Source organism: Oryctolagus cuniculus, chromosome 15, assembly GCF_964237555.1.
Source record: "Oryctolagus cuniculus chromosome 15, mOryCun1.1, whole genome shotgun sequence".
Taxonomy (NCBI): Eukaryota; Metazoa; Chordata; class Mammalia; order Lagomorpha; family Leporidae; genus Oryctolagus; species Oryctolagus cuniculus.
The window spans coordinates 31015305-31034118 of record NC_091446.1 but is presented as its reverse complement, the minus strand read 5'-3'; the positions used below and the strand labels follow the sequence as shown (position 1 = coordinate 31034118).

General features: G+C 39.5%; 1 protein-coding gene and 1 pseudogene across 4 annotated transcripts in view; both read right to left on the bottom strand.

The window, feature by feature from the left end:
* Positions 1-18814, bottom strand: part of HPSE2 (heparanase 2 (inactive)) — a 781878-nt gene that overhangs the window by 497789 nt on the left and 265275 nt on the right. The window lies entirely within an intron of this gene.
* LOC138845477 (protein SET-like) overlaps positions 3696-18814 on the bottom strand; it is a 45354-nt pseudogene continuing 30235 nt past the window's right edge.

Here is an 18814-nt window from a genome sequence, read left to right as displayed (position 1 = left end):
ATATCTCCTTGGTTTTCCATGTTTTTTGGTACCTTACATTGATGTCTGTGCATTTGAAGAAATAAGGACTTATTTAGTATGTGCAGATTGGCTTTGCACTGGGAAACCTCTCTCCAGTCAGCCTATCCAGAAATTCTGGGCAAGTTGTCTGGCATGATTATGAGCAAGGTTACTAGCGGAGTTTTCAGACAGGATGGTCTGGTGTCTTGGGTCATCTGAAGGGTGGGCTTAGCTCCTAGTTGCCCTAGGTTGGGCCTGGACCCTTGATCCACTGGGGTAGATCTGCTGACTGGGTCCTTGAGAGGTAGTCTTTGTCTTTGAGGGCAGACATGGAGCCTGGATCTATGAAAGTCTTCCTGAAGCCTGGATCAGTGAGAGCTGTCCTGGCATTAGGGTAGGCCTCAAACCTGAGGGTCAGCCAGGTGCTTGGATGGGCCTAGCATCTAGGTTCAATGTACCAGTCCTAAAGCATGAGTCCATAGAACTGGCCTGGCACCTATGTGAGGCTAGGGCCTGAATCCTTGGGGATAGGCCTGGGTTCTGAGTCTGCATGGGTCGTACTGGAAACCTTGGTCCATGAGGGCCAGACCAGCACCATGGTCTGCGGTAGCAGGTCTGGAATCTGGACCTATTAGAACATGGGATTATAGGGGCTGACCTGGAGAGTAGGTTTGCACAGACCAGTCTGGCAGTAGGTAGGCCTGGAGCCTGTGTCACCAGGTGTTGAACTGGTATATAAGACCAGTAATTCTAACCTGGTACTGGGGCAGGACTGAATCCTGGGGTGGGCCTAAAAACTTGGGGCCCCAGAAATTGGCCTGGCATAAGATGGACTTGTAGCCTATATTCACGAGGATATGCATCTTTTCTTATTGCTGTGCTAGAACTTGTTGCTGAAAGCTCTCACCTGGTTTCCTTATTTCTTGTGTATATTTTTTCATGCATGGGTAGTTACTCAAACTGGTGTTTCTGGGGGGTGATAAGCCTAGAAAGTCCTACTTTGCCCTCTAGTTGACATTAGTCTGGATTTGGTTAATTAAAAAAATAGATAACAAGACAGATTTTTCCTTAGGGCCATGGTTTTCTGACCCCAGTCTGGGTTAATCAATATGTTAACTATAGGTCATGATGGTCTCCCACAGGTACAAGACAAAACAGAAATAGATGACAAAATGAGACCAGAGCCTTTGGAGATCATCTAGTCTAGCTCCTTATTTTACAGATGAGAAAGCAAAAGCATTGCAGATAAGTGTCTTATCCAAGCCCAAGCAACCTGTAACTGGTGGACCTAAAGCTGAGATTCAGGTTCCAATTTCCTGGCTAATGCTCTTTAAGCTGCACTATATTGTTGCTCTCTCTCCTTTCCCGACATTCATAATTCCATGTTATTCCAGAAACAAAGAAACAGTCTGGCAACTCAACTGATTTTTGCCCCCAATCCCCAAAGAAAATCTTACAACGCCTTCCCTGTTTTCTTCTCAAATAAGATCATTTTCCCCTTAAATTCCTGTACCTATGTGCTAGGAAGCACCAGAACCCAGAAGGATGGATTCCTCACTGCTTTCCATCTCCTGATCTTGTTTACATGTGTTTGTCTGCAAAAGTTTTAATAGAATAAGAGAAAATTACTGCTTTAATTTCCCAATAAAATCTGTGCCACAGTATGAGTCATTGTTTTCTTTTTTTACACTAGCAAGGGTAAAGCCTTCTGGTTTTAATAACTAATACTGCTGAGTTCAATAAAAAGCACTTAATTTAATTTAATATAAGCCTGATGAATGCCAGCTTCCCCTGGAATTTTATCTTTGTTTTAATTTGAGTCTCTAGTTCAGAAAAATGAGAGGCCAAGAGGAAAGGAACAGAAGTCAATTAGCTTGTGGGCTTGTTTTCAGAGAAAGGATGTAAAAATAAAAGATTGACAGGTAAACTCCAAGACACTAATGTTTCTGCCCCACTGGACTATCTTTTCCTGGCAGAACTGATGTTTTCTTTAGTTCTGAATAGAGAAACTGAACCATTCACAGCCCTATTTGGAAAATGTTTTTTAAATAAAATATTCCAAAGCCAATTAACATCAGATTTCTAAGCTAGTAGTAGATTGCCTTTAATGTGTTAATAATTGAAAGATATGCTACTGTAAAATTAGATACAGAAAGCCTCTTGAAAGCCTCAGTCTTTGAATACTAAAGCACCAGACTCAGTGCTTTGTAGACCAGAATGCACACAAGGGCTGAAACTGAACAGAGCGAGGCAAGCCTGAGGACAGTTTTGAAAAGCTTTTTTTCAGTGTCCCTTTATGATTGCAATAGTACTCAATCCTATATGTGAAAACATTCAGCATTTAAGAAAAATTTCCATTCACCAATAATTGACACCAGTGTCTTAATTTATATCTGAAAGTTTCTATTGCCCTGTCAAGTATGAACCAAAAACTCAGCTAAAGATGGGGGAACTGTGAAAAACTCCAGTTTGGTTCAATACAGAGTTTTTTTTATTAAAGCTTTCACAGTAGTTTTCTGATGGTACTTTTTTTGTACGCATTTAGTTTTATTAACTTGTATGCTTTTAGCATTTAAAACTCACCATCATCATTTTTTCCAGTGAAACAAAAATAAAATTTAGAAACAAACAGGAACAAAATTATAATAGAGAATTCAATTCCAAATGAGATCCTATAAGTTCTGCTGACTCTCCCATTGAGTGGTAGGGGTACAACTCATCATTATAAGATTATTTTATTTTTAAAAAGTGTCATCTTGAACTGAAAGGATTTCTGTTAAACATCACAATTAAACATGCTAAAGGAGAAGCCATGTTGTCAAAATGCCCACTTAACCCAAACACCTCAAACCCACCATTGCTGAACTTCTATAACACTGTTTTTTTTTGTTTTGTTTTGTTTTGTTTTTTTTTGACAGGCAGAGTGGACAGTGAGAGAGAGAGACAGAGAGAAAGGTCTTCCTTTTGCTGTTGGTTCACCCTCCAATGGCCGCCACGGCTGGCGCGCTGCGGCCAGTGCACCGCGCTGATCCGAAGCCAGGAGCCAGGTGCTTATCCTGGTCTCCCATGCGGGTGCAGGGCCCAAGTACTTGGGCCATCCTCCACTGCACTCCCTGGCCACAGCAGAGAGCTGGCCTGGAAGAGGGGCAACCGGGACAGAATCCAGCGCCCTGACTGGGACTAGAACCCAGTATAACACTATTTTTTAAGGCTTTCTTTCCTTTTTTGAACAAGAAAAAGTAGACATACATATGTTGGAAAATGCTGTCTGTATTTACAAAGAGACCCAGTGTAATCTCTGAGCCCAATATACAGAGAAAGAAGGAGAAAAGCTGGAATTGTATGCACTACTACAGAGGACCCTGGCACCCTCCAGCTCTGGCAGAGCAAAGGGCGCAGCAGGTGCTCTTTCCCCACAGAGCACAGTGGTGTTGATTCCTTACAGTTTTTGACAAGACAAGAAGGGATAAGAATGAAGTTGAAACAGAAAGGGGTAGAGATTCTTTTCCCACTGCATTCTGCTTAAGGTATTTTCCCCACAATAAGGTGAGAACCATGGTGAAGAGAAAATAGATCTCAAAAACAGGGAGACTGAGCACAAGAGGGAAAAAAACATAAAAATAAGAAAATGGCAATTTGCTCCCAGGGACTAGAGAAAACTAAAAAAAAAAAAAAAAAAAAAAAAAAAAGTTGGAATACATCAGTGTTTTCTACTAGTCATCTTCTCCTTTATCCCTCTCTCCTTCTTCCTCTTCATTAACACCTTCATCTTCTTCCCCATCATCCTCATCCCCTGTTTTATCAGTATCTTCCAATCCTTCTTCTTCATCATCATTTTCTTCTTCTTTTCTTCTTCTCCTTCCTCATCCATATCAGGAACCAAGTAGTACTATAATGGATTCTGCCAAATATCATCCTTGATGACCTCTCCTAACTCATCTGCACCTGCATCAGAATGGCCAGTAAACCAGGTGAAAAAGCTCTCTGGTTCCTCATGCTTCCTCTTCCTGCTGGCTTTGTCCTCCATTTGACTTGAACATTCAGTCAAATCCTTTCCAGATTTCCATTTGATTTCAGTGGACTTTGAAGATGGATCACCACTCTCATTCAGATGAAATTATTTGCAGACAACTTTATTTTCGACGTAAGGATTTTCATCAAAATAAACATCTAGTCTCTAACCTGATTTAATATCTTCAAACTGTGTCACTTCAGCTCTGGTCAGATAATGTAGTGCCTCTTCATCCTTCTCCCCAAGAAGTGCAGATACTTGTGTACGGCTGAAATATGTTGTTACCCAAAAATGTGGGATTTTGGTGACTAGTTCTGACCTCCTCTGAAAAAAAATGATTGGCAGAATTTGTTATATGTCTGTTCTACTTTCAAAATCTCCTCATTGGCTCATTTATTAAGTCTGTCCATTTCATTTTGTACTTCATCAATATGTTCAATGGCTTCCTGTTGTTCTTTTTTTCCTGTCAACAAACCCCGAGAGGGCCAGGTGTCCACCAGCCTCAGGCAAGGAGCTGCTCTCGGCTTTTTGTTTGAGGAAGGAGCAAACACGGGCAGTTGGGAGCCATGCTTCCAGGAAAGTCTGAGTCCCTGCACCAGGCAGGAGGGAGCTCTAAGAACCGACCACTGAGGGTTCTTAAAAGAAAATTCAATACCAGGACCAGCTTTCACTCCCCTTCTCCCCCACGGCAGGGTTTCTGGCAGTCACATGTGTTGGTCAATATTTGTAAGTACTGATTCAACAGTAGACTAGAAGGACAAGACGATCAGTCTCCTGTATAATCCCAAACTTCAGTTCCTGTAGCACCTGGTTCTCCACTGGGGTTTTGTGCCAAAGCCTGATGAAACTATAATTCATAGAATAGAGTGTTAACCTTGGGAGGAGACTTGGAGAGCATCTAAGCCAGTATGTCATATAATTTCATGGATAAGTAATATTTATAAAGAAATATGTTGGTGCCACAAAAAATAGGATTGCTCATTTTGTAATCCTTTGCTTGTGCAAAATAAAGACATTTAAAATGATAATTATGACCAATTATCAACACCATTTCAGAAAGTTATGGATATTATAAGAAAAATGTAGAATGGACAAAAACTAAATATTACATAATTTAGTTTCATTTTGCTGCACACTTGTTTTCTCATTGCATCTGAAAGTGCTAAAAAACTTCAACACAAGCTGGCATTCATCCACACATAATGATGAATACTGGACAACAATCAGCTAGTTTCAAGTCTTCTACTTTATTGATGAAAACACTGATGTCCTGAGACGTATAGAGACTTACTCAAAGAAATCAAACAGACTGACAGTAGACCTTAGACCAGAAGATAGATACCTAAATTTTAAGTATGTTGCTTTTGCATTGATAGCAGACTCTTCTATCTGCTTAAGAAACATTTCTTTTTGACAGGCAGAGTGGACAGTGAGAGAGAGAGAGAGAAAGGTCTTCCTTTGTCGCTGGTTTACCCGCCAATGGCCACCGCAGCCAGCGCGCTGCGGCCGGCACACCGCACTGATCCGATGGCAGGAGCCATGTACTTATCCTGGTCTCCCATGGGGTGCAGGGCCCAAGGACTTGAGCCATCCTCCACTGCACTCCCTGGCCACAGCAGAGAGCTGGCCTAGAAGAGGGGCAACAGGGACAGAATCCGGCACCCCGACCGGGACTAGAACCCGGTGTGCCGGCACTGCAAGGCGGAGGATTAGCCTAGTGAGCCGCGGCACCAGCTGGAAACATTTCTTAATCTATGACGATATAATTATGGAAAATACCTATTCTTAAACATTTTTATGGTCAGGATAGAATAGGGAAGTGGGTAAATATATGGAGAAAAGCTAATTAACATTTCTAATTTAGGGATGAACATAATGGACAGGGAGATACAAATTATTATGACCAGTCTGAAAAAAAGAGGGGCCACTTATACTTGGGGATTTCATAATGTCTTTTTTTTTTTTTTTTTGACAGGCAGAGTGGACAGTGAGAGAGAGAGAGACAGAGAGAAAGGTCTTCCTTTGCCGTTGGTTCACCCTCCAATGGCCGCCGCGGCCGGCGCGCTGCTGCCGGCGCACCGCGCTGATCCGATGGCAGGAGCCAGGAGCCAGGTGCTTTTCCTGGTCTCCCATGGGGTGCAGGGCCCAAGCACCTGGGCCATCCTCCACTGCACTCCCTGGCCACAGCAGAGGGCTGGCCTGGAAGAGGGGCAACCAGGACAGAATCCGGCGCCCTGACCGGGACTAGAACCCGGTGTGCCGGCGCCGCTAGGCGGAGGATTAGCCTAGTGAGCCGCGGCGCCGGCCTCATAATGTCTTTTTAAAAATGGCCATATTTGAATGGGGTCTTAAGAGAAAAAAAGACAGTAAGGGCATTAAGAGCAGCCTGAATGTTGTGAGTAAAAATTGATAGGGAAGTAAATTAATCTTTGATAAAACATTATATATTTGAACTTGGAGAAAGCTTTAGAGTAAATAATAAGGAAAGACCAAAAAAGGTTGTCCAGGCATTTCAGTGAATGTTGAATGTCAGTCTTAAAGGTTTACAGCAGTTCATCTCAAAATTTAACATGCAGAAAGATCCTCTAAAGTTATCAGATAGCTCTGCCAGGGGATTCCAAGATGGTAGAATAGGGAATAATATACTGTGCTAGGCTAGGGATATACAGTGGAGAAAAAAAATGTAGGAAGTGCACTGTAAGGCGAATTAGACAGCAAACCTCACTAGAAATTCAACAAAAGGAAGGGGAACACTGCAGATTTGTGTGGAAGGTGCAGACATGCGAAATAAACACAGAGACAACACACAATTGCAGCAGCCGAGAGCCAGAGCCAGGAACAACTTGGAGACAGAGGTGAGATCAGATTGCAGCAGCCCATGGTGATATAGCTGAATGGACAGTATGGTGTCAGTCCTGCCTGAAACCCTGGGGGATGGTGATTACCATCAGATCCAGTATCCTCCCCCAAACAGGCTCCTGCTTCTGGCCAAGAAGGACAGGCACCATCTTTGGCTTGGGCAGCAGCTGTGGAAGCCTCTGTGCACAAGCACAGAAACTGGCTGAGATCGAACACCATCTTCTTGGCAGTACTGGTGGCTGTGGCGAAGAGAGGGCAACGTTTGGCAAGTGATGCTGTTGTAAGCATGTGATCCAGAGATTCTAGCAGAGGGAAAAATCCACAGTCCACATTGACTTTGAGCCTGACTGAGCAACCACATAGAACTGTGAAGTGCGCCCAGCTTCCCAACAAACCACAGGCTCTGGGTCTCAAGCTACCTAGGCAGAGCTGGCTCAGGGAACATCTGCCTCTCTGTGAACTGGACAGGCTGGAAGGGCAATAAGAAACCTCTGCACCCAGCAACTGTGCAAGCCTTGTGTGCTAACACTGTAGGGACTTTGTGCACAAGAAGGTGCAGGATGTAGCTAGCTCTCTGGGCAATCACTGGGTGTGGATCTACATGCTCAGAGCTCCCTGGATGCCAAGGGGCAGGTCATTGTGGCAGGAACTGTGCTCAGAGTGAAGACAGCACAGATCATTGTGTGGTTCATATGACAGTGTGGATGAGTGTTGAACATACTCAGGGCTAACAATCAGGCACTGCTCAGCTTGGAGCAGAGCAGTTGAGGGAGTAATCACACACAATTAGGTGACCATTCCCCTCTTGTGTTGACAAGAGGAGATCAACCACACTCATCTTGGGTGTTACACTGGATACTCGCCCAACCCTGGAGCACTGACCAGAATGCCTGGCCATATCCAGCCCACACCTCCTGGTACTCCCTGAAAGCGCAGGAATTTCACCAAGCCACAGAGGCATACTTCAAAGATAAAAGTCATCTGAGGAAAAAAAAACAACAATTAACTCCACAAATGATTAAAAATAAATGCAGAAATTCAAAAAACAAGAATAAGGAGTACATCATGGCACCCCCCAAAGGAACACAACAGCGTTTCAATATTAGAATGTGAAGATGAGGAGAATGATGAAATATCAGAAATGGAATTCAAAGATTAATCACAGGATGACTCAAAAATAATCAGAAGTAAATCCATGAACTACAGAAAACCATACACAACATGAATAAAAATTTTTACCATAAAATTGAGATATTAAAGAGAAATCAAAACAATATTAGAAAAGAACAATTCAATAGATCAAATAAAAAAGGCAGTGAAAAGTCTTAACAACAGACTTGGTGAGGCAGAAGAAAGAATATTTGAGACAGAAGACAAATCTTTAGAAATCATTCAGTCAGACAAAAAAAAAGAAATTAGAAAAGTTAAAAAGAGTGTTGGAGATTTATGGAATACTATCAAATGTCCCAACATATGGGTCTTAGGAGTTCATGAAGGTATGGAAGGAGAGAATGGACTAGAAGGCCTGTTATGTGAAATAATTATAGAAAAATCCCCTAACTTGGATAAAGGGATGTCCAAGTACGGGAAGAGACATGACCAGAAAAGATCTTCACCCTGACATATTAAAAACAAACTCTCCACAGTAAAGAAAAGACTCTAAACTGTGCATGAGAGAAACACCGGATTACTTTCAGAGGATCTCCAATTAGACTCAAAGATGACTTCTCATCAGAAACCCTATAATCTAGGAGAGAATGGAGAGACATACTCCAAGTCTTAAGAGAAAAAAACTGTCAACCCAGAATACTGTATCCTGCAAAGCTCTCATTTATGAATGAAGGTAAAATAAAGATCTTCCATAAAGAAAACAGAAATTGAAAGAATTTGTCAACACTTGTTCAGCCTTACAAAGGATGCTTAAGAATGTCCAACAATAGAAACAAGAAAAATAACCATCATTATGAAAGATTGTGAAGCCAGAAAATTTCCCTGTAAAATAAAAAAAGTAATCCAAAGTAAACAATAGGAAGATTTATAGAAAAATGGCAGGGCCAAGTCATTACTTATCAATAGTCACCACACATGTAAATGATCTCAACTCTCCAGTTAAAAGATATAGACTGGCGGAATGGGTTAAAAAACAAGATCTATCTATTTGTTGCCTAGAAGAAACACATCTCACCAACAAAGACACAAACAGATTGAAAGGAAAAGGATGGAAAAAGATATTCCATGCTAATGGAAAGCATAAAAGTGCAAATGTAGCCATCCTAGTATCACACAAAATATACTTTAACCAAAAACTGTTAAAAAAGACAAAGAATGGTACAATTTAATGATTAAGGATTTATTTCAACAGGAAGATTAGACTAAAATAATTATATATGCACGCAATTACACGGCACCTGGCTATATAAAAGAAAGTTAATGGATCTAAAGGGAGACACAGACTCTAATACAATAGTAACCGAGGACTTCAACACCCAATGTTCATCAATGGACAGTTCAACTAGACAGAAAATCAACAAGGAAATAACACAACTAATCACCACTATGAACCAAATGGACCTAACTGATACCTTTTCACCCTACAGTTGCACAATACACATTGTTCTTATCAGTGCATGGAACTTTCTCTAAGATAAACCATATTCTCGGCCATAAAGCAAATCTCAACAAATGCGAAAAAAAAAAATCAAAATCATACCATGCATCTTCTCTCATCACAATGGAATGAAGCTGAAAAACAACAACTCAAGAATCTCTAGATCATATGCAAATACATGGAGACTGAAACAACATGCTCCTGAATGAACAGTGGGTCACAGAATTCAAAAGAAAAGCAAAAAAATTCTAGAAATGTATGAAGATGACAATACATCATATCAAAACTTATGAGATAGGGACCGGCCCTATGGCACAGCAGGTTAAGGCTCAGCTTGCAGTGCTGGCATCCCATATGGGTGTCGATTTGAATCCCAATTGCTCCACTTCCCATCCATCTCTCTGCTAGGCCTGGGAAAGCAGTAGAAGATGTCCCAAGTCCTTGGGCCCCTGCACCCACCTGGGAGACCCAAAAGAAGCTCCTAGCTCCTAGCTTTGGACCTCCAGCCATTGTGGCCATTTGGGGAGTAACTAGCAGATGGAAGATACCTCTCTCTCTCCCTCTCTCTCTCTCTCCCTCCCTTTCTCTCTCTCTCTCTCTCTCTCTGCCTCTCTGTAACTCTGTCTTTCAAATAAATAAATAAATCTTAAAAAAAAAAACTTATGGGATAGAGCAAAAGCAGTACTGAGAGCAAAGTGTATAGCAATTGGTGCCTACTGAAAAAAATTGAAAAACTACCTAATAAATGAACTATCAATGCATCTCAAGGACATAGAAAAACAACAACAAACCAAGCCACAAAATAGGAGGAGGAAACACATAATTAAAATTAGGGAAAAAATTAACAAAATTGAAACAAAAAATATAAAGTTTAGTGAAATGAAGAGCTGGTTTTTTGAAAATATACAAAAAAATGATAATCCACTGGCCCACTAACCAAAAAAGAGGGAGAAGACCCAAGTCAATAAAATCAGAGATGAAAAAGAAATTCAACAACAGATAACACAGAAATAAAAATAATTATCAGAAATTACTAGGAAGAGCTATATGCCAACAAATTGGGAAATGCAGTAGATATGGATAGCTTTCTGGACAACATACAATTCTCAAAATGAGTCATGAAGACATAAAATACCTAAACAGACAAATAATTAAGACAGAGATTGAATGAGTAATAAAGACATTCTCAACAGAAAAAAAAGCCCAGGACCAGATGGCATCACTGATAAATTCTACCAACATTTAAAGAAGAACTATTCTAATTCCTCTCAAGCTATTCAAACAATTGAAAGGGAGGGAATTCTCCCAAACTCCTTCTATGAAGCATGCATCACCTTAATTCCTAAACCAGAAAAAGATATAACAGAAAAAGAGAACTATAGGCCAGTATCTCTGATGAAAATTAATGCAAAAATCCTCAATAAAATATTAGCTAATAGAATCCAACAATGCAACAGAAAGATAATTCACCCAGACCAAGTGGGATTTATCCCTGGTATTCAGGGAGGGTTCAACATTCACAAATCAATAAATGTGATACACTGCATTAATCAACTGAAGAAAAAACCATATATGGTTATCTGAATAGATACAGAGAATGCATTCAATGAAATACAACATCCTTATAAGATAAAAACCTTAAGCAAATTGAGTTATAGATGTAACATTCCTCAACACAATCTAGGCAATTTATGACAACCAACAGCCAGCATCTTATTGAATGGGGAAAGTTGGAAGTGTACCCACTAAGATCTAGAACCAGACAGGGATGCCATTCTCACCATTACCATCCAATACAGTCCTGGAATTTTTAGCCAAATCCTTTTGGCAAGAAAAGGAAAACAATGGATTACAAATTGGAATGGAGGTAGTCACACTATTCCTATTTGCAGATGACATAATTCTATATATATGGGATCCAAAAGACTATACTGAGAGACTACTGGAACTCATAAAAGAGTTTGGTAAAGTGGCAGGATATAAATTTAACACACAAAGATCAATAGCATTTGTATACAGAGACATTGCCATGGCTGAGAAAAGAGCTTTGAAGAGCAATCCCATTCACAGTAGCTAAAAAAAATTAAATACCTTGAAGTAAATTTAACCAAGGATGTCAAAGATATCTATGAAGAAAATTACAAAACATTAAAGAAAGGAATAGAAGAAGACATAAATAAATGGAAAAATCTTCAGTGTTCGTGGATTAGATGAATCAATATCATTAAAATGTCCATACTACTGAAAGCAATTTACAAATGCAATGAAATCCCAATCAAAATATCAAAAACATTCTTCTGTGATACAGAAAAAATGATGCTAAAACTCATATGGAAACACTACAGACCTGAATAGCTAAAGCAATTTATAAAACAAAAATAAACTGGAGGCATCACAATAACAGATTTCAAGACACAGCACAGGGCAGTTAGAATCAAAAAAGCCTAGCATTGAAACAAAAATGGATGTGTAGACTAATGGGACAAAATATAAACTCCAGAATTCAATCCATGCATCTACAACCAACTTTTCTATGACTAAGGAACTAAAACAAATCCCTGGAGACAGGACAGTCTCTTCAACAACTGTTGCTAGAAAAAGTAGATCTGCATGCATAAGTATGAAAAAAGACCCCTACCTTTCACTTTATACAAAATTCCACACAATATGGATCAAAGACCTGACTCTATGACCTGATCTCATCAAATTAATTGAGAACGTTGTGGAAATCCTGCAAGACATTGGCACAGGCAAAGACATTTTGAAGTAGATGCTGGTAGCACAGGCAATCAAAGCCAAAACTGACAGATAAGATTATGAAAATAACTTAAAACTTTAGCATTCTAATCACTTTCCCTCTTTGGGCATTAGTTCCCCTACCTGTAAAATAATAGTTTTGACCAGATGATCTCTTTGTCTCTACAGCTATGAATATACAGCACTTAGTAGTCCTATATGCTAGGGAATAGTTCCAAGTTATGGCTGAGTTTTCAAGGCTGCCAAAAAAAGAGATTGGAGTCTTAAGCAACCTAAAGTACTTATAATGATCAAACTCTCTCCTAATCCTGAAGTCATAGGGAATGATTTATAAATGCCTCCAAGCCTCATGGGTAAATCACTCCCTTAGAGCTGTTGGACAAACTTTGGCTAATAAAGATTAAACAAATAAATATAAAAAATTGTTCTATAGAGCATCCTGAGAGGCCAATTTGCTGTTAATGGTCAAGTTTAGGCCCTAAAAGGGTATTAACTTACAGAGTAGTAAAGTCTCCAAACACAGCCCAGAGTTTTAAAAGATGTACAGGTGCCAAAATTAAGGGCCAAATTACCAATCTGTTTTAAATGATGGTCTGGGAATTCTCAATATGACAAGGAAAATGTATGACAAATAGTATCTTCAATACAAAGAAAAAGTTGCTTGAATTTATTAGAGGAAATGCACTGCCTCTTGGGATTTCTTTTTTGTCCACTCCCCAAAGAGGTGATTTTTTAAAATCAACTTGAAGACATGGTTAATGCAAAATGACCCATAAAGCATAAAATAAGTTCATTTTTAACTAAAACAGTTTCCATGTCAGCATTTACCAAAACCTTTGGGAATGTAAAAATCTTAAGGAAATGTACATTCCATTAGTATCCAAACTAGGTACTTCAATGATACACTAAATGCTGCATTACTCGACATTTGCAAAAGCTTTAGACCAGAGTAAAGTCGGCTGCCTCTCAACTCATAGACAGATTTAAAGAATTACATCGGTAGCCCTCCTGGATGACAGCAGAATGACTTCCTGTCAAGTAATCTTCATCCTCTGAGATGACAGGAACTGGGTTTAAACACTGGTGATATCACTAATCAATTTGAGAGAGCACATGTTCCCAGCGTGCAGTTTTGGAGTTTGCTGAAATGTGTTAGCTGTTTGCTGGGCCATGTGATTCAACATAATGACAGGTAAAAGGAGAGGTCAGAATTACCAAGTGTTGAAGAGGTGTCATCAAGAGTTGCATATTACTTCAAACTGTCCTCCACATCAGGGGCATCTCACTTACAGGAGTCAATTCCTCCTACAGAATTTTTTAGTCTCCCAACAATCCTGTATGGATGCCCTCAAATTTATTTTGACACATGAAGAATTAGACTTTATCTTATTCCTGATTAAGAACAAATAGTCAAGGTAATGATTTTACCTTTATATAATCCTATCTTGGACTTTAAGGTAAGTGCATATGTATATATACATTCAAGGGCTGCCAAATCTACTCATTAAGTTGTATTAGTCATATTTTGCTCAAAAGTTCTTTATAGGGTCTCAATTATCTTCAGGTGATTTCCCCCTGTCATAGGCAATTGTATTTATATCCCTTCTTTTTTAAAAAAAAACTTTTATTTTATTTATTTGAAAGGCAGAGTTAAGAGAGAGAGACAGAGAGGGAGAAAATTTTCCTTCTGCTGATTCACTCCCCAATGGCTGCACGAAAGGCAGGAGCAAGGAGCTTCTTCCAGGTTTCCTATTTGGTGCAGGGGCCCAACCATTTGGGCTATCTTCCTCTGCTTTCCCAGGAACATCATCAGGGAACTGGATCAGAAGTGGAACAGCCAGAGAGCCAACCCCCAGATGCAATGCTAGTGTTATAGGCCACGGCTTTACCTGCTATGTCACAGCACTGGCCCTTATATTCTTTATTAAAGAAACACTGTTCAATTTTATACTAAGGAGGGCATAAAGAAATATGGACCTCTCCCAGAGTCCTTTCATATATATTTATTTCTTCAGTTATAAATTTTTCATAATTATTTTTGAGCATTTGCTCTATGTCAAGCATTGTACTAGCAATTATAATAATAAATAGAATCAGACTTGGCACAATCTCTTGGAGGTAATTAACTTAAAATTAAATATAAACTAAAAAGTTCTACAAATGAATATATAATTCACAAATTAAATATTTGTAATTACTAAACAAATATTCAACAAATGCATAGTAATTACCTGGAGATACATCAACACTCAGACATCAGAAGGTAAAGTTATTTTTTAAAGTCCCACAGAAAGTCTGTTATAGAATACTGGCCTCCTGAATCCCAATCCAATTCTCTTTCGCTCTATATTCAACTGCAGTTCATACTGTGCTCAAAGATGATCTGATATTCCATTTCTAAAGTATTCTCACAGTACTTTCTCTAGAGCAGAGACTTCAAAGATTGTTTTTATTTATTTATTTATGTTTTTACCTCCTATTGCAACCATAAAATGCTTCACTCTTTGCTAAGAATACCTGAGGAAATCACAAGGTGCGCGTACGCTTTTGTGTTGGGAGGTAGCAAATGTTACCCAGAAGCGAAAATTAAAATACAGGGCTCATAAGCTTTTATGAAGAGTACACAAGACTACACCAGTGAAAAAAGAAGACAAGAGTGTTTAATTAGGGGCTGGTGTTGTAGAACCGAAAGCTAAGCTGCTACCTGAAATGCCAGCATCCCCTCTGGAGTCCTGGCTGCTCCATTTCCAATCCAGCTCCCTGCTAATGTGCTTGGAAAGCAGCAGATGATGGCTCAAGAACTTGGGTCCCTGCCACACACATGGGTAAACCAGATGGAGCTCCAGGTTCCTGGATTCCACCTGGCTCAGACTAGATAGCTGCAGTCATTTGGTGATTAAACCAGTAGATGGAGAGAGCTCTCTCTTTTTCTCTCTTCCTCCCCTTCTCTCTCTCTCTCCCTCCTACCTTTCTCCCTCTCCCTTTACTTTTCAAATAAAATCAACAAATAATTTTTAAAAAAGAATGCTTAATTGTCTTTTCATGACCCCTGCCCCCAAAGAAAAAGATGTATTCTTAAGGACAGATGAAGGGAAGCAATCTAAGTGATTTTCTAGACCACCAGATTTTGTCTTAAGTATGTGCTGAGAGTAGTGTGTCAGCACAGCTCAAGACCAGGGAATACAGAAGCCATGGATATAACCTGGAAAATCAAAACAACCAACTATGGCAGATGAGGATGATTAATGGCTGAAAAAGCAAAGCTAAGGCCATCTGAAGCATCTCAAAAGGCAGGGTAGCAGGATAGGGTAGTCTGTTTCCTCCTCAGATCTTAAAGGACACAGAAGTAAAGAACTTTCAGCTATCCAGTCCCTCCACCAAAAGCCTAACATAAAACTGTCTCCCATACATACAACTCATCTCATAGCTTAGATTGCTGTATCCACAGAAGAGAAGCAAGCTGTCCTCAACACTTAATCTGCAAGCTACATGCCTAATCAATATTTGCTGAATGCATAAATTGTATGGACAATGGCATCAATACACTTTTGTGAAATTAATAATAAAGAAGATATTGAGCATTTAGTTTGTGAGATATACTGTGTTAAGCCTGTGAATGCATATTTACATGTTTAATTCTAATAATAATGTAAGAGAGCTAATACCATTATTCCCATTTCATAGGTGAAGGAAAAAAGCCTGGAAGGTTAAATAATTTATCCAAGGTTATTCAGCTAATCGAAGATGAGCAAATATTTAAATATTTGATTTACTTCAAATCTCAGGCTCCTAATGACCCTATTTGTCCCTTCTTTCAGGGAAAATACAGGGCAAGATACATAGCATCTCATTACAAAGTCATAGTTTGAACAAATAAGACACTTTTTTTTTTTGACAGGCAGAGTTAGACTGTGAGAGACAGAGAGAGAGAGAAAGGTCTTCCTTCTGTTGATTCACCCCCAAATGGCTGCTACGGCCAGTGCACTGTGCAGATCCGAAGCCAGGAGCCAGGTACTTCTCCTGGTCTCCCATGCAGGCGCAGGGACCAAGCACCTCCACTGCCTTCCCAGGCCAAAGAAGAGAGCTGGACTGGAAGAGGAGCAACTGGGACAGAATCCGGTGCCCCAACTGGGACTAGAACCCGGTGTGCCGGTGCCGCAGGTGGAGGATTAGCCAAGTGAGCCACAGCACTGGCCCCAATAAGACACTTTCAACAGAAAATGACAGAATAAAAGTAATGTAATAATACACAAATGTATATAATCTCTTAGATAAAAATCTACATTATCTCTTACATAAAATGTTAAGACAGAGTCAAGTGTTTTTAGATTCTTTTAAATTCAAAGGCTCAATAATATCTTAATGATGCAAGTCCTTTTCAACTTACTTCTGCTGTCTTTAGTGTGGCTTTTTTCCCAAGGCTTATCCCTTAATAGTAACTGCATGTTATCAAGATATATTAAGAGGCTATTAGTAGCCAGCACCGCGGCTCACTAGGCTAATCCTCCGCCTTGCGGTGCCGGCACACCGGGTTCTAGTCCCAGTCGGGGCGCCGGATTCTGTCCCGGTTGCCCCTCTTCCAGGCCAGCTCTCTTCTGTGGCCCGGAAGTGCAGTGCAGGATGGCCCAAGTACTTGGGCCCTGCACCCCATGGGAGACCAGGATAAGTACCTGGCTCCTGCCATCGGATCAGTGCGGTGCACCAGTCGCAGCGCGCCGGCCACGGCAGCCATTGGAGGGTGAACCAACGGCAAAGGAAGACCTTTCTCTCTGTCTCTCTCTCTCAATGTCCACTCTGCCTGTCAAAAAAAAAAAAAAAAAAAAAAAAGAAAAAGAGGATATTAGTAATAGACATTTACAGTGGATGCAGCTATCCCCTCCTTACATTGTTGTGTCCTGTGGCAGAAAAGTGGCTGTTTTTCCTATTGCGTTTCTTTTAAAGTTGAGGAAATTTTTCTCAGAAGTCCCACAACATTTCTTCCATTTCTGTTTTGGCCAAACCAGTTACTGATAAAGAAATTAGAATTCTGTGATTAAGTTAAAGTGATCAAGATCTACCTACCTAAGGCTGAAAAAAAAAATCAGTCTTCTCTGAAAAACATAGTTGACTGTTCCTAAACAAAATTGAGGCCCTTTTAAAAAGGAATAATGGAAGGAATGGCTATCAGGTAGGAAAACTAATAGTAACTGCTATGTACTCAAACCAAAAGTTAAGTGAAAATACAAGCTATATCAAATGAGGCATTTTCTAACCACCGCTAAATACTAGTTGACAAATGCTTTCAAATCTAGTTAGAGTCAAAGACGAAGTAGTAATCAGTTCCAATCAATCAGGCTTTGACAACAAAAGTAAATTGTGGAAGCAAATAAAATAATGCTTTCCAAGCTTTCTGGTGGTTTCTATTGAATCTACAATCTAGACCTTAGATAAAAAGAATGAAACATGTAGAAGCCATTTTTCCAATTCCCTTCCCTTTGACCAGAAGACAAAGGGTTACCTGCTTCAACAAGGGCCCAAGATGATTCTTGAGTACACACTTAGATTTCAGAGGTAGAAAACATTCTTGTTTAATCATCCCTAGAGATTTTCAACCTAGGAACACCATTTCATGTTTCTGACCCCAAGTCCAGAAAATATTCCTCCTCATTATTTTTGTGATTAGTTAAGAATAGAGATCTTTTGTTTCTCATTCTTCTAAGACCTATCCATTAGTTTACATTAGGCTGAACTTCTGATAGTACTACTGTCTATTGGGGGAAATTTCTGGTTGAGTTTCTTCTGACTACTTAAAGATCTTTCCTCCTCCACCTTTTAAGTATTTTCTAACAGATTTTCCACTGCCAGTATGCATAAACTTTATCCAGTGGCAACAGTTTATTAACATAAATAACTAATATTTAACTGATTGCTTACTCTGCATCAGATCTTATATTATGCATAACCTTTCTTTATTCATGATCTTTTTTTAATGGAAGCTCCATCCTATTATCTATAGTGGTTGTACTAATTTGCATTCCCAACATCAGTTTATAAGTATTCTCTTTTCTCCACATCCTTGCCAACATCTATTAAATTTTATTTTTTACATTTTTTATTTTTCATTTTTAAACGTTTTTATTTAAAGTAAACAAATTTCAGATCTTTAAGATATTATTATCTCTATTTTACTGATGAGAAAACATCATCTTAGAATAACATATCCAAGGTTTACACAGTCATGGAGTAAAGATTATTAATAACTTCATGCTGCACCATCATCTTTTTTGTCTCTAAATTTCTAAACCCAACATAGTACATATCACAATGGACATACATGGCCTGTTCACTCTATATATACTATCCTGAAGGGGTGACTCCTTGAGCCCTGAGGTGTCAGGGTCAGTACTGATTTCATTACACAAGATTATTAGTCTTTAAACCAATATTTACTTTCCAAATGCTTCTTCATCCCAAAAGCATTTGGGGGGTGATTGGCGGAAACAAATATTTGCCTTAAACTTCAAAAGTTCAGGGAGACTTGGCAAATACCCATACCCTTCTAGTAGAAAAGAAGAAAACTTAGGAACAAAAGGACCATC